The 14,199-nt window shown below is 39.8% G+C and overlaps 1 protein-coding gene across 9 annotated transcripts in view; it reads right to left on the bottom strand.

Annotated features, from left to right (window-relative positions):
* The window catches only part of LOC100707624 (plakophilin-4), an 87,147-nt gene that overhangs the window by 67,611 nt on the left and 5,337 nt on the right, over positions 1-14,199 (bottom strand). Inside the window, exon 1 of one of the 9 annotated variants that reach the window (XM_019353020.2) lies at positions 3,029-3,194. The exons of the other annotated variants lie outside the window; for them this stretch is intronic. The gene's annotated coding sequence lies outside the window, so the exon portion shown is untranslated. Of the gene's footprint in view, positions 1-3,028; positions 3,195-14,199 lie in introns of those variants that run through there. 9 annotated transcript variants of the gene reach the window in all.

The raw sequence follows: 14,199 nt of genomic DNA, 5'->3' as shown, positions 1-14,199 counted from the left end.
TCTCGTCAACAAAAACACTGCAAATAAATTAGCAGGATTTTCAGTTTATGTCTTACTTTTACTAAAAAATAAAAGAGACAGTCTATAACTGTCTGCTGCTATATATCTGATGTTTAATGTTTAATGCTTAAAAAAATAAATGAAATAAGCAGATGTATATCACAGCTCTGGTAATAACCTGTCAAGATCCCTGGTTCAAACCTGGCAGGAAGCACACAGTCGTATAGGAAGCATGTTGAATCTGGGTGAAATCTGTCCCAGAACAAATATGCGTTTCCATCCAGCGGTGAAGGAGGGAGCAGCTGAAAACCAGCACTGCTGTCAAAGTCACAGTGGTGAGGTGTTTATCTTGATGTCATTATACATACACTCACTGGCCATTTTGTTAAGTACACCTTGCTAGAACTGGGTGGAACCAGTGTTTGCCTTTAGAACGGCTTTAATTCTTTATGGCACGTGCCTGGAAGCATTGCTCAGAGAATTTGTTTCATATTGACATGATAGCATTACACAGTTGCTGCAGATTTATCAGCTGAACATCCACGCTGTGAATTTCCCATTCAACCACATCCAAAAGGTGCTCTATTGGTGGCTGTAGAGGCCATTTGAGTACAGTGAACTCATTTTCAAGTTCATTAAACCAAATTGAGGTGATACTCGGTGATATTTAGTTGGTAATAAGTGGGCCGAGCTATGCCAGAAAAATAAAAAAAAAATCTCCCACACCATTACACCAAAACAGTAGTACCCTCAAACCAGTCAATCTACCACTACCAACAATGATGATCAAGTCATTTTCTTCCCCATTTTGATGCTTGGTTTGACATCTATAACTAGCTCCTGCCATGTGATTGGCTACTTAGATTTCTACATTAACTAGCAACTGAACAGATGCACCCAAGAAAGGGGCAAATGAGTACGCACTGCTGTATTCAAATTAAATAGTGTTCCCTGCAAAAGTATAATAAAAGCAACCGTTTTCCTTTAAACTGTTTTTTTCTGAAATCCTCTTGTTTCTTTTTAAAAGTTCCTTTTCAGCCCCTTTTACTTGCAAAGTTGATAAATTGCCATCACCTGAACACACGCGGTGTTCCTGTAATTGGTCCTGTACGTCAAACCCATTAGAACCATTATCTGTTGACTTACAGGGAAGCAAATTTCTCTCCAGGGGGCTGAGTGACACCACATCACCGACATTCAGCACAGAAATGGAGACGAGCTGAGAAATGATAGTACATTAGCCTGAATTTCAATTGCAGGGAATCTCAAAGAAGCAGCAGTTGATTGCCCTGACTTGCTGAGCTAAAAGCAGCTGGGAAAAATCAATGGCACAAACAGAGGCGAGAGCTACTTAAAGACCAGTTTTCAGGCTGAATATTTCACTAAATGTACACCTAATATATGTTGGAAATTACAGTTTGATAGTTAATGCACAACTTTAAATGTATTATGACACACGAATACAAAAAGTCACATGAAGAACTGTGCCTTTTGAGCAGCACTCTATAAAAGACTTTTTACAGACGGTAGTGGTGAGTCTGAGTGGTTGTGATGCAGTGACTTGGACTGTCTCACAAGTTTTAGCTTGCATTTCACTTTTTTCAGTCATGGTGAATTATTGTGTTTGTGGAGGTTGCACAAACTCTAGCCTGTCAGGACATAAAGTCTGTGGTTTTTCCTAACAGGAAAAGAAATGGAGCTAGATTTATGCTTGGATGCCATTCATGCTGCTGGTTAGACTCCCCCCACCCTCACATCTGTAATGGAAACATGGGTGCGATAAGTCTGACGCAGATCCCAAAAACACAATACAAATGCCTCAAAATAATTAATTAATTTGTTCATGATCCAATTAGCATCACTGAATTTGTGAATCTTTTTTGAAGTAATCAGGCCTGTGGCAAATCATCCCCCAATATTCCTTTTATTAGACAGAAAGCTTGTTTTCTAAAATACAACGAAGAGTCAGATGTGTAATTTTCAAGCCGATGCGGTGTATGTCTGATTGCTGGTTGTCTCAGTGCAGCATAATCACACATGCATTATACAGTTTACCAAGGTTAAACAAACAAAAACCATGTTATGAGTATATCCAAGTTGCATTGATTATGTTGACATAGAGGACAATCTGATGAATGAAATCATCTGATGTATTTCAAGTAATTTTTTAAGTAAGAAAAATAAATAACTAACCGTTTGCTGTCAGGGCCATGTGACGCATGAATGCTTCCAGCTTATCTAGACTGACTTTTATTGTGAGGAGAAATTCAGTCCCATCACTAATCATTAATAATCTCAGCAGGTACTACAACATCCCCAAAGACACACAATACTTAATTGCTTCTTTTTTAACAGTGTATTGAGTTTCCTGATACAAAAAACACCATCAAATTATGTCTAGCAGACGCTACAAACACAGAGAGAGGTTCAAAAACACTTTTGAGGAAAGTTAAAAAAAAACAAAAAGCTCATTCACAACAGCAGTATTTCATTTTTAGGTATGGCCCTGAAACTAAAGCCATTTCTAGACCTCTTAACTGAGCAAACTATTAGACTCAACAGATGGTTAGGAAACACTGGCGGACACCCTCACAAAGTATTTGCTACGAGCAGATGTGGGAATTTAGAAATACAAATGCGTAAATGGTCCGAATCAAACTGTATGAACCTTGACTGACCCTAACGTCAGACAGAATATGCATCTAAGCATCAATACATGGATTTGCTAGTAATGTGCTCACAAGAAAATAGCATTTTAAAGAAAATAATGAAAACTGCTTGTGAGCCCCACATAGTGGACGTGCCAGGATCAAAACAAGAAAAAAAATTATTATTAGACAACCAGATGTTTGACTTTTTGCTGCTTTCAACAGCTGAAAAATACTTTGCTCATATTGACACACCCAACAGGAATGTCTCCTTTCCAAAGCAGAATCAGTCACTCTTACGCACACACAATCACTCTGTCAATAATTACCTTGAATAAGCTCAAAAGAAAGATGTAGCTTCCTTTGAGTAAGACACATACCTGTCCTTCTGTTGATACAGGATTAAAAAAGGTTAGACGTATAAGGCTGTGGTGAGTGGAGACGAAAGCCTGAGAGCATCTCCTTCACTTTTTCGACAAAGACTGTGGGAAGGAAATCACTCAGAAGCTGCACCCATGACCACTTCACACGTTGGACCTCACCCCGAGAAATGTTGCAATAACCTGAGGTCTAGGTATATGAGCATGTGTGCCCACAGGGCAGGGCTTGTGGATGAATAAAGGTAGGAAACGCAGTCATTGCAGCACGGGGGGGGGGAGAAAAGTGCACACAGACTTAATGCCATGCACTTATGGGTAAGTCCTGAGCTGCACTTTACCATCCAAGACACGTTTACTTAAAAAGCGCATTGAAGAGATGACTGCATCACCAAATAATCTGTGTTTGCTCTGTGCTGCGATAAAAACGCAAGAGTAACTTTCTGCAAACAAAAACCCTACAGATCATTCACCCTCAAAATCATTTCCTCTCAATACCTTAACTAACAGGGAGCTGAGAGGCGCAACTGAAGTCTCGTCAGCTGTTTCCAACATGTCGCCACCAGTAATATGTTGTGACATGCGGGGACATAAATTATTCTGATTGCATGCTAATCCCTTAAATAGAATCGGGGTCTGCGCGAGACAGACATGCTTCATTCTGTCACACGTTGTTAGACAAATACATTTAACACCCTAATGCCTTTCTGCGTACAATTACAACGCAAACACAACAACTACAGCAGAAATGCTTTCCAAGAGGGAATTATAACAGAATGTTGTGTAGATCACCCGAACAGTCAATATATAAAAAAATAAAAACTAACTCCTTTTGAAACATATGCTATACCGGACAAATGTAACTTGGGATTTAAACATGGCATGGGATGTTCATTATTTAACCTAATTTCTCAGTTGAGTTAAAATGTGTTTAATCAATGTGACTTTTATCAACCCTATGCACTCGATTTGCCGTGTCAAGCATTTTTCCCACGGCTGACTGGAATAACTATCAATTCAAATTATCCTGTTTAGATTTTATGTCATGAAATACCAGGACCATCCGAAAGGGCGTGAACTGAAAAGGAAAATCAGCATTACTGCTATTGGCAGTGTTCTGGCTCCCACAATGCAACGTGTCAAGCAAGTAACTAAGCTCACTCAGCACTTTATGGTTGTTTTCCGCTGTAAGAGTTTGTAGGCCATTTCAGAACAGCTTGATGCCTGCATGCCTTTTTAAGATAATATGAACCGTCCCGCTGTTAGACCTCGTTTAGGGTCACTTTCAGGGGAGGGGAAAAAAAACTACTTACTAAGGGGTCATCTTTCCAAGACGGCCTGAAAGAACTGCTCAGTGGAACTTGTGGCCAATTGGTTAAACATTGAATGAATAAGAAGAAAACTAAAAAACTTGAAACTGGAATAAATTGTAAATTCAACCCTCCCATTCTCTTCTGCGTATCAATTACCAGGCTTGCGGGGGACTGGAGTCTATCCCAGCTATCATGAGGCAAGAGAATCTTTGCTTTTTCCACTGCTGTCGGAAAAAAGGATATTTGTGGCTTCAGTTCAGGGTACTTGCTGCTCTGAGCTCCCACTGTGGAAAGGTGCTCATTATGCTGATATTAACTTTCCCAGGCATGTCTGAGAGCAAGAGTGCATGTGATCCCAGTTAAGTAAAAAGGAAGCTACTTCAACAATTTCCAACAAAGTCATTTAAAGTAAATGTACAAGAAAGCTTTCTGAGAACAACCAAACGAAAGAGAAGATACTAGCAACTGGTGATGCGATCTAAAAGTAAACAAATGTCTCAACCAAGCATTCTTAGCTCCGCTTGCTAGCTGCACTCCATGTGGCAGGAAGAACAAATTGAAAAAAGCAGCTGGCTAAAGATCCAGACCCAAAACACATCTGAGGTAGAATATATATTTCAGTTTTACTGTGTAACACTATTGTGCACCTCCTGAAAGTTACAAGGTCAATTTACTTTAGTTACTGTGAAACTAAGTGTTAAGCAGTTATGTTATGCTTTTACTTAAAACTTCCAGAGGAAAAAGTACCCCGAGCACAAGAGTACTTAGGCCACTTTTGTGCCAACACTTGACTTATGATGTCTCATTACACATAATGGCGTGTCGCTATTATTGCAGTATAATGCTGCTGCTGCTGCTACTGCTGGCACTTTGATTCACACTTCGAATGAGGAAGTGTTTCATCAATGACAGTAGCTCATTTGAAAAGAGGGATGGAAAAAGCCTTTCATTTAATGACACTTATAAATACTGCCATCTGCAAGCATTGATAACACCACTTTCAGTATTTTTTTCTATATTTTTAGAACTATAATAATTAGAGATTTTGTTGAAATAACATGGTAAAATTTTGAGACCATCATCATCCACCCATAATAAGTCCAAGTTTCATGAATCCTAATGGTGGAATTATCTGCTTTCGCCCCAAGTTCTCTATTGATGGAAAACCATTAGAAAAGACGCACTGTTACCATGAAATTATTTAGTTACTTAACTTTTTAACTTTCCCTTGCTTCCATTTGGAAAAGTATAGAGAGGTTTAGGTTAAACATAAAAGCTACTTTTTGCTGCTCTCTTGTCACAAGAGGTTGCCACAGTGGGTAGCTCTACTTTTTCACCACATGACCTTCCTGACGCCACCCCAAAGGGAATTTGTGTCTCAGGCTGGGATCACACCAGCAACGTTTCACTTGCTACTACACTATGGACCCACAGTTTAAACAGAACTTATTTCCAAAAACATTATCAAGAACTCTGATGTGCCAAAAAACACAAGCCGTAATAACTGCAAGTCCTTTAATTGCACACAAAAGTATTGACAGACATCACCAATTACCAATATCTGCTAGAGTTTAAGAATTATAGTGAGTGAATGAACAATGGACATCAAACATGATTCTTCAAGCAATTTAGAAATGTCGTCCTTTAAAAGATAACTGTACTGACCTTAATTAAGAATGATTAAAGGAGCTTGGAAATGTATCTGTGACAGTGACCAGAGCCATTTTCTGGTTATCATAATAGCTCTTCTGCTTTGGGATGTAAAAGATAATCCTTTTATATTGACATAAACTACTTCCCTTTTCATTTTAATAGACAATCTCCAGGCTCCAAAGATATTCTGGTCTTCTGGCATTAAACGTCGCTTAAAATAAATGTTCAGTGAACACAGTAAGCTTCAATAATTATAAAATATTCACACCGAAAGACTGAATTTAGTGAGACTGACTTCTGAACTCTGGTAAACTCGTAAAAATAACAACAACCAAAAAAAAAAGCCCCAACTGTTGTTTGCTGGGAAGTATGTTGCATAGATAAATTAAAGATGTGCAGATCCCTGGCAATGTATTTCCTGATGACTGATTTGCATCAGCACTGCCTACTCAATGCCTTGCGCTTCAGAGTTGACAGGCAGGGGTCATGAAACAATGTGCTGCTGTCCATTCAAATTTGACTCTTGCCACTATTAACTGCACAAATATACATACAAAACATAAAGAAATGAAGCAACTGCTTTCAAAATGAAACAAGCAAATGTTCTGTTAATGTTATTGAAACAGTTAAAAGAATGTTTAAGCACAAAGACCTACTATTACATGGTACTTCCTTTTTGTCCCCTACTGTGATCAATTAAAAATGTACACTATATTTTAACTGCAATCATGGCATTTCCAAGTACCATGGTCTGATCTAAATATATGATGTCATAGTATACCACAAAAATAAGTTGTGTTTGTGTACATTATAACAAGATAGCCAGTGAAAGGTATCTGAAAGTTGTATAAACTCCAAGATTAGCCCAGCATGTACCAGTCTGCACTTTTTTCAAACAGAGATCAAGAGACAGAATACAGGTAGCATACATTGAGTATTACAAGTACACATTTTGCCATATTTCTATGCAAGCTAGAAACAGCCCAGTAGCAACAATTCGTTTTTTAAGCAGTTATGGGGTTCTACAATAACCTGCATGCCAATCTGGTATTTACCACAAGCTGTGAATTACAGGTTGGAAAGTGTCTGTTGACAGAATGATGTGTTCTGCACATGAGTACTTTTTTAAACTAAAATGTTTATGTTCTGCGGTGGCAGGTTACTGTACAGAAATCAGATCAGGCAGAGAGAAAAAAAAGTCAGCAAAGTCAGCACCAACTTAGGTTGAATATTTCAGTGACTACTGCCAATAACTGCTGGAGGGAAGGTGGGTGAAAATGGTGCCCAACAACCTGTTTTATTGTGTCACGAAGAAGCTATTCAACATTGCTGGCAGGAGTTTTGATCTCCATTCACATTTAATTGAAGGAAAAGAATAATACCTTTCAAATTAAATGCACTCTGATAACAAAACAAGGTTCGAATAAATGAATAACTGAAATAATTGAAGCTAGCAAATCATCAGCCTAGTCCATCACAGATCCGCATCGGTGTACATGTTGCACAGAAACTGACAAGATAATGCAGGAAAAGATACTTTGGATGTTTTGTAAAAGTTGTCATCACATGATTTCCCTGGCAGAGCGGCTTCAGCTTGATTGTCTACAATACTTTCTGCATTGCCTGCAGCACATGCCACATCACAGCTGAGCAGATGGTGTTGCAGAGTCAAGTGGTGTCTTCACAGTGATTTGCTAACATGTTTGCGAAACACATTGCTGGAAGGCTACTCATCAATGACCCCGTCATTTTTCTCTTTTCAACAAAAACACCAGATTTCATGTATATACTACAGTGAGAAATCCCAACAAACAAAATGTAGGCGAGAGAGTATATATTTGCGACACAATATGATAATACTGAACAGGCAAACGTGTTATGACAAGCCTGGTGTAGGTTAGTCTCACCTCTTTCCGTTAACCATGGCCACGGCTCCTACCTCCGCCAAAGGGTCAGAATCAAAGGCTAAAGAGGTTGCATGCCGCCGATTCCCCACATTATGCGGTGCCACCATCTCGGGCGGGGACCCTCATCTGATGTGCATCATTTTTATGGGCACTAAAAATGCTCAGGCTTCTCTGGCGGATCCACAGGGGTTCCCCCACTGTGCCTGGATGCCAGAGAACGTCCTGGAAAGGAGGTTGAGAGTAGCAGTGAAGAACAGTCAGGACCACTGCCTGTCAGCGACGAGTGATATCTATCATCCGTGAGCCACCACAAGCTAGGCAGACATGATGGAGGAAGAGTCTCCGCTCATGCCCCCATCACTTGAGGGCCTCCCTGATCAAAACATGGGCAAGTATGGTATCGATGGCATGGAATTGATGCTCCAACCTCCTCAAACTAGAGGACATGGAGAACTTCACCTTCTATGCCCAGGAGTCTAGGCCACCAAGTGGGGCCAAAGTTGCAGTCCAGGGTCGTGGACAGTCCAAGGTTGTGGGCATGTAATGGGCTGCACTCAGGTCAGAGAGCCTTATGGCTAAACCTGTCAGGCTTGGGTGATGCTGAAGGCCGAAGTCATGGACGCAGCCTGTGACCCAACCAAGGGTCTCTTTGGCCTTTGTGCATTTTTATAGGTTGGATGTTGCACAGTTATCTCTGGGTCAGGCAGTGCTGGAATCTAGTGCATCAGGGTCCAACAACCTGAGATCTTGAGCGGTGCTGGAGCTTAGCAGTACAGGAGTGGGCTGCCTATCCCACAGTGAAAACACCAAGCGAAGTTAAACCCCCCCCCCCCTCAAAAAAAAAATTGGGTTACTTAACATAACTTCTGGTTCTTTGAAAATAGAGTGATTTGTTTCACCAACACTTCCCTCCTTGCTTGCGCACAAAGAAATCTAATTACAATGGGTAAGGAGGGGCTGGTCGGCCATGTTAGAATAAGGAGGCAGATCTCTGAGCATGGCTCGACAAGGTCTGTTATGGACAGACGTGGTGTCATTGGAGCTTTCATAGCTGGTCACAACAAGGTGATTTTTGAGTGAAACATCTTACTATGTTTTTCAAGAACAGGGATTACGTTTCCCAATGTTGCATTACATCATCACTGTAGGTGCACTGTAAGGTACATAAACATCATGTCAACACCAACTAATCAACGTCGTTTCCTCCTTCACGTTTCCTGATACTACTTCTGTCACCATTTTTCAAATTGTTTAAAATAAGATTGACACAGAGTGAAACCACAATAGCAGCTACTGTTTTGGCAACAAACCTGCAGTGCAGCCATACCACACACAAGCATAAATCCTGGCAACAGCACTGGGTACTTGCATAGGCCTGTACATAGAGTCAGCCTAGAAGTATGAATTAAGCTTAAACCCAATGCAAAGGTCTCATAAACCCGCACTGTTTTTAACATCACCAGGGGGCAGTACCTGTGGTTGCAAAAAGCCTTCTGGTCCTGTGCAAGTCTATATGAAAACTTTCGTGCTCAGTTTAGAGTCTCAGTCACTCATTTTTAGTCATACTGAACAAAAAAAAAAAATAATCATTTCATTTCGTGAAGTATGTTCATACTAGGTTTCGAAAAGGAGGATTATCCATTATTATAATTATATCTCGATCACACAGCCAGGGCACCAGTATGCAAAAGCACTACAGCTCAAGACAGAATTACCTTGCTTAAATAAATGTCAGTTCATCCAACCACCACCAGATGACATTTTAAAAAAATGATTGAGTTCTGATGCATGTCCACATTTTAATGTCTAACCATGGGACTTACATTTTAAAAATTCACTGGTGTAAATGGACAGTTTTGGAACTTAAAGAGATCTAAACAACAAGGTGAATGTCACAAACTACAATATCCCTGTGAACAACTGATGGGAATGGAGGGATTCTTTTGGATTGCACGATATTAGTAACCTAGCCATGTAGATTGAATTGAAAGAACAACTCACATCGTACAGACTAATAAAATGAAATTCCTCATTTCTTTTCTGTAATGATTCGTGGAGAACATGTATTACTTTGCAGTATATATGGTCTTACTTGAGGCCTTCTCAGGCTGCAGGTGTGTGTTCATCATATCACATAGCTATACCCTTGCAATACTTTCAGACGGCCAGTACATCATCAAAAACAAGCCATGTCTCATCCCAGTGGTAACATAAGATGCTCCCCTTCTTGTGTGATGCAGTTTTCCCCCCCACCATTTTGGGGCTTTGTTGGAAACAACGGGAAATCTCAAATGATGTCTGAACACCTGGGAATGACTTCTATCCAAAACTTAAAGGGCTTGGCATTGTTCGGAGTTACTGGTGCAAGCAACGGAAAGTGCACTTCAGGTGCCAAAAAAACTGTTCTTGCTGAGACGAGAATGAAACCTTTAACGGGTTGACTGCATTTGTAAGCTGGTAGCATAGTTGTGACAGTTTCTCTAGTACAGCATGAGCAATTTGCAGATATTAACCAGAAACTTTTGTGTTTGTTTTCTTTGAAGATACGAAATTCTAGGGCATCTCTCTTCTCGTTGGCGCATATAATCTAAGTAAGCTGTGTGCTAGGAAAAGAAGAAATCTTTAGAGCCGTGTGTAGTTCATTTAAGTTAAATCAGAGGGTGCACCCTTGGCTTAAGGCGTCAGGTATGCCCACTTTGATGTTGTCACTATATCAGGTTGCTCCGAGAGAAAAAAAAGAAAAGATACAATATGGGCTTTGATATCATATAGCCAACATCTGCCTTTCAACTCCGTGGCCAAACACAAAATTGGGAACTATAAAATGCCATTTTAAATGTCATGTGCTGCCTTGAACTGTATTTATTTGTTTATTTCGAGTGTCAACAACTCCCCTTTTCAGAGGTAATTTGACTTCGTTGCAGTCTTCTAAATGCCTTGACATTTAGGAAGTGAATCTTTTTATGGAAACAGGTGAGGCAGACAAATCCTGCAGATAGTTTAGTTTTCAGTTGTACCCTGTGAGCATGCATAGCCCTTGTGGTCACTAAAGTGACATTGGGGAGAGACCTTCACCTTTTGACTAAATACAGCCACCAGGAGCACTCACATACCACTTTGGGATGACATCTGATGCCACAAACAAGCAATTTTAGCTTAAAGAGGAGTGACCAAGAGGTACATAGCCAAAATTTGTGTTTGTAACTTAAGTACTGTCATGTCTTTAAAATATGATTTTAAAAATTTGAGAAATTATGTAAACAATTAAGTTACAAACTGAAAATGTCAGACCATTAAAGTTTCCACTTATAGGTAGGGTCTGCTGGTTCAATTTCAATACTCGTCCAGTACTGTAAACCTTTAAATAAGAGCTTAGACTACATAGCATGTTGAATTATTAAAAGCAGTACGGCAACTGGCTCAAAAGCCAACGTCTTTCTAGCATTTGAAATTTTTTTACGACTACACAAAGTTTTTTTGGGGGGGGGGCGGGGTGCCTGCTTGTTATGTTAAGCACCTCACTGAGATGGACTTTCATATCACTCCTCCTTTCATGATTTTAGAAGTGATAGCTTTTGCCTGGGGTGATAATGTGAGTAGCACTCTGAAATATTCAACAAGGTATTATGTGCCCGGTTGAGGTAATTCTGCAGCCAGATAGGCTTAAAGAGATTGGATTGTTTGAGCAATGAGCTTGGAGAAAGATTCCAGTAGTAAGGCCGCATGTGGAGCAAGCGACAGCGAGAGGAAAAGCTCTGCCTCTCCGCTCAACTGTCCACATACACACTAATGTGGGGCCGCCTTTCCAGACTCGGCATGTCGGGCCAATGGATGGCTGTTTTACTGGACCGAAGTCTATTGTGAACCTAATCTCTAGAAGCGCTGACAAGCTTTGTGTTCTGTATTATCTTTAGCTGTCCGGGATCCAACCAAAGCATGAAATCTGGCGCTCTTTCCATCTACATATCCAGTTAGATCAACAATCAGCTAGCAGCCGCGCATGTCAAGGCTTATCCACGCATGCCAATACAAAACTGAATGAACCACATACATAAATTATAGCTCTCTAATTATTATTATTTTGTGTACAATATGAGTAAAAACTGACATGACACCTTGAAATACTTTTCCATATCAACACTGTGTTATCTTCACATATTTTTGGAGAATAGGAATGCATATTTATTTATATTGAGTGATAAAAAAAAAAAAAAAAAAGGAATGGCTACAACACTCCACACTGGAAAATCCCTTTTTTCCTACATGTGGTTTGTTCTCAAAGAAGAAAGTAGAGTAGAGAGATCAACTGCCTCTGGATAAAACCACGTAGATGTGGGATAGAAAGTTGCTGGGTTAATTTGATGGGAAAAAAATAAATTATGTGTCAAAGGATGCATAAAAGCCATTCTTTGGTTGATTGCCACTGCCACAATGAACTATTATTATCATCCCACACTGGCACAGTAGCTGAGGAAACTTCACAAGCAAAGAGAAAAAAAAAATCCAAATCTGAACATCAATCACACTTTTGAAGACTCTACATCTTGTAAAAGTGTTTTAAACGCAACGTAAACACTAACAATCAATCATAACTTCGACTCTGTAAACTAAAAATCATCAAATGTTATGAATACACCAATATTATACTGAATCTTAGTAAGGGAGTAAATACGACAAAAAATGCACACCGCTATTCAGTAAAAACTTTTCTTCAAGAGTGCTTGACTGAATTATACATAACGGATGCTGACCTTCTCTTGACTGGCTATGTGAAGATGTTCATACTTCAGTACTTTATTTAAACACAGGCATGCAGACATAAGGAAAAATAACCATTTTGTTTCCAGGCACATGGGCTACAAGGCAGCGAATGGAAACATTTTCTCCGTCTTAAAATGGAGTGTGATTGTGTGTGTGTGCAAGTGTGCGTGTGTGGGGCTGCTTTTTGATCGTAGTAGAAAAAAAGCAAATCTGACATGCAACATAGGGGTTAAGGATTACGCCTTGATGTTGGGCCAGAATTAAGGGGTGAAGAAAAAACAAGAGGCTCGCCAAAGGGCACTAAACTATTCAGCTGTTGTCAGGATCCATTTAAAAAAGTCACCATGAAGACTGGGTCAAACAATGACACCAACACACAAACAATCTTTTGCGAGCCTGGCAGTGCTTCGTCTACTTCAGAGTATGGTTTTTCCTAATGAAAAACAACCACAGAACAGATAGTTATGAAAATGCATTATAAATTCGCACTGCAAGAGTGATAAACAGTGGGGAGCATGACAAATGAAAATGACACCTAACTAGCTGTAGGTTGGACCGGCTAAAACCTCTCCATGTGTCTGAAGCAGTGTCACTGCATAGAGCAAAGAAAAAAAACTGCAAGAAATAAATAAATAGAAGGAGACTGAATCTACAAACCAAAATCTTACTGTTGTTTCAAATCTACAGTGATGGTTGTCAGCTGTGTGGCAGTGCAGTAATGTGAACCACGAGGAGAGTAACCTAGAGAGCCCTCCTTTATGTGTGCGTGTTTGTCTTTGAGAGGGAATGTGTGTGTTATTGGTTGCCATATGCATTTCCACTGTTGAAATAAACTTGCACTATTGTCACGTTGGTGATGCATGCAGATAACCTTTCTAAGCAGCATGGCAAAAAAAAGACTTGAAGCATGACTCCTAGCATCTTTGTATGAGACTTGACCTTTAGTGGATATCCATCATAAGAAAATGAATGACTGCTTCTGCAGCCTTTTATCTTTCCCTGCGTTGGTTTTACCAAGACCTAAACAGACACAAGGGAACTACAATAACAAAACAAAAAAATTCCCTTTGGAATGATTTTCAACGAACTTGGATTTTAGGGGCGTTTAGTTCAAGTTATTAAGTATGCCAAGGACTGAGCGAAGGCCTTTATGTTGCTTGAGATAATCTTTACTCTTGGGAATTTCAACACAAATGTGAATGAAATGCACATGGCTGTAGGTTCCTCCCCCCCCCTTAACTGCTTATCCAATTCAGGGTCATAGGGAGGCTGGAGCCTATCCCAGTTGTCATAGTGCTAAAGGCAAGATACACGCAGAAAGATCACCAGTCTATCAAAGGGCTAACAAACAAATATCCCATTTCAAAAAAAAAAAAAATTAAGTCAAGATCACACAAGATAATAGCCATGTGTCTCATTGTATGGTTTTAAACTTGTGTAATTGGCTTAGCATTGGTTTAACTAGAGAGATGTATACCTCAGCATTAAATCTACACTTTAAGTATGTCATAACAATGAACTATTCTGAAGCCTTACACCA

The sequence above is a fragment of the Oreochromis niloticus genome, linkage group LG16 (assembly GCF_001858045.2).
Source record: "Oreochromis niloticus isolate F11D_XX linkage group LG16, O_niloticus_UMD_NMBU, whole genome shotgun sequence".
NCBI classification, from domain to species: Eukaryota; Metazoa; Chordata; class Actinopteri; order Cichliformes; family Cichlidae; genus Oreochromis; species Oreochromis niloticus.
The sequence above is the reverse complement of the archived record's forward strand: the minus strand, read 5'-3'. Positions and strand labels throughout refer to the sequence as shown.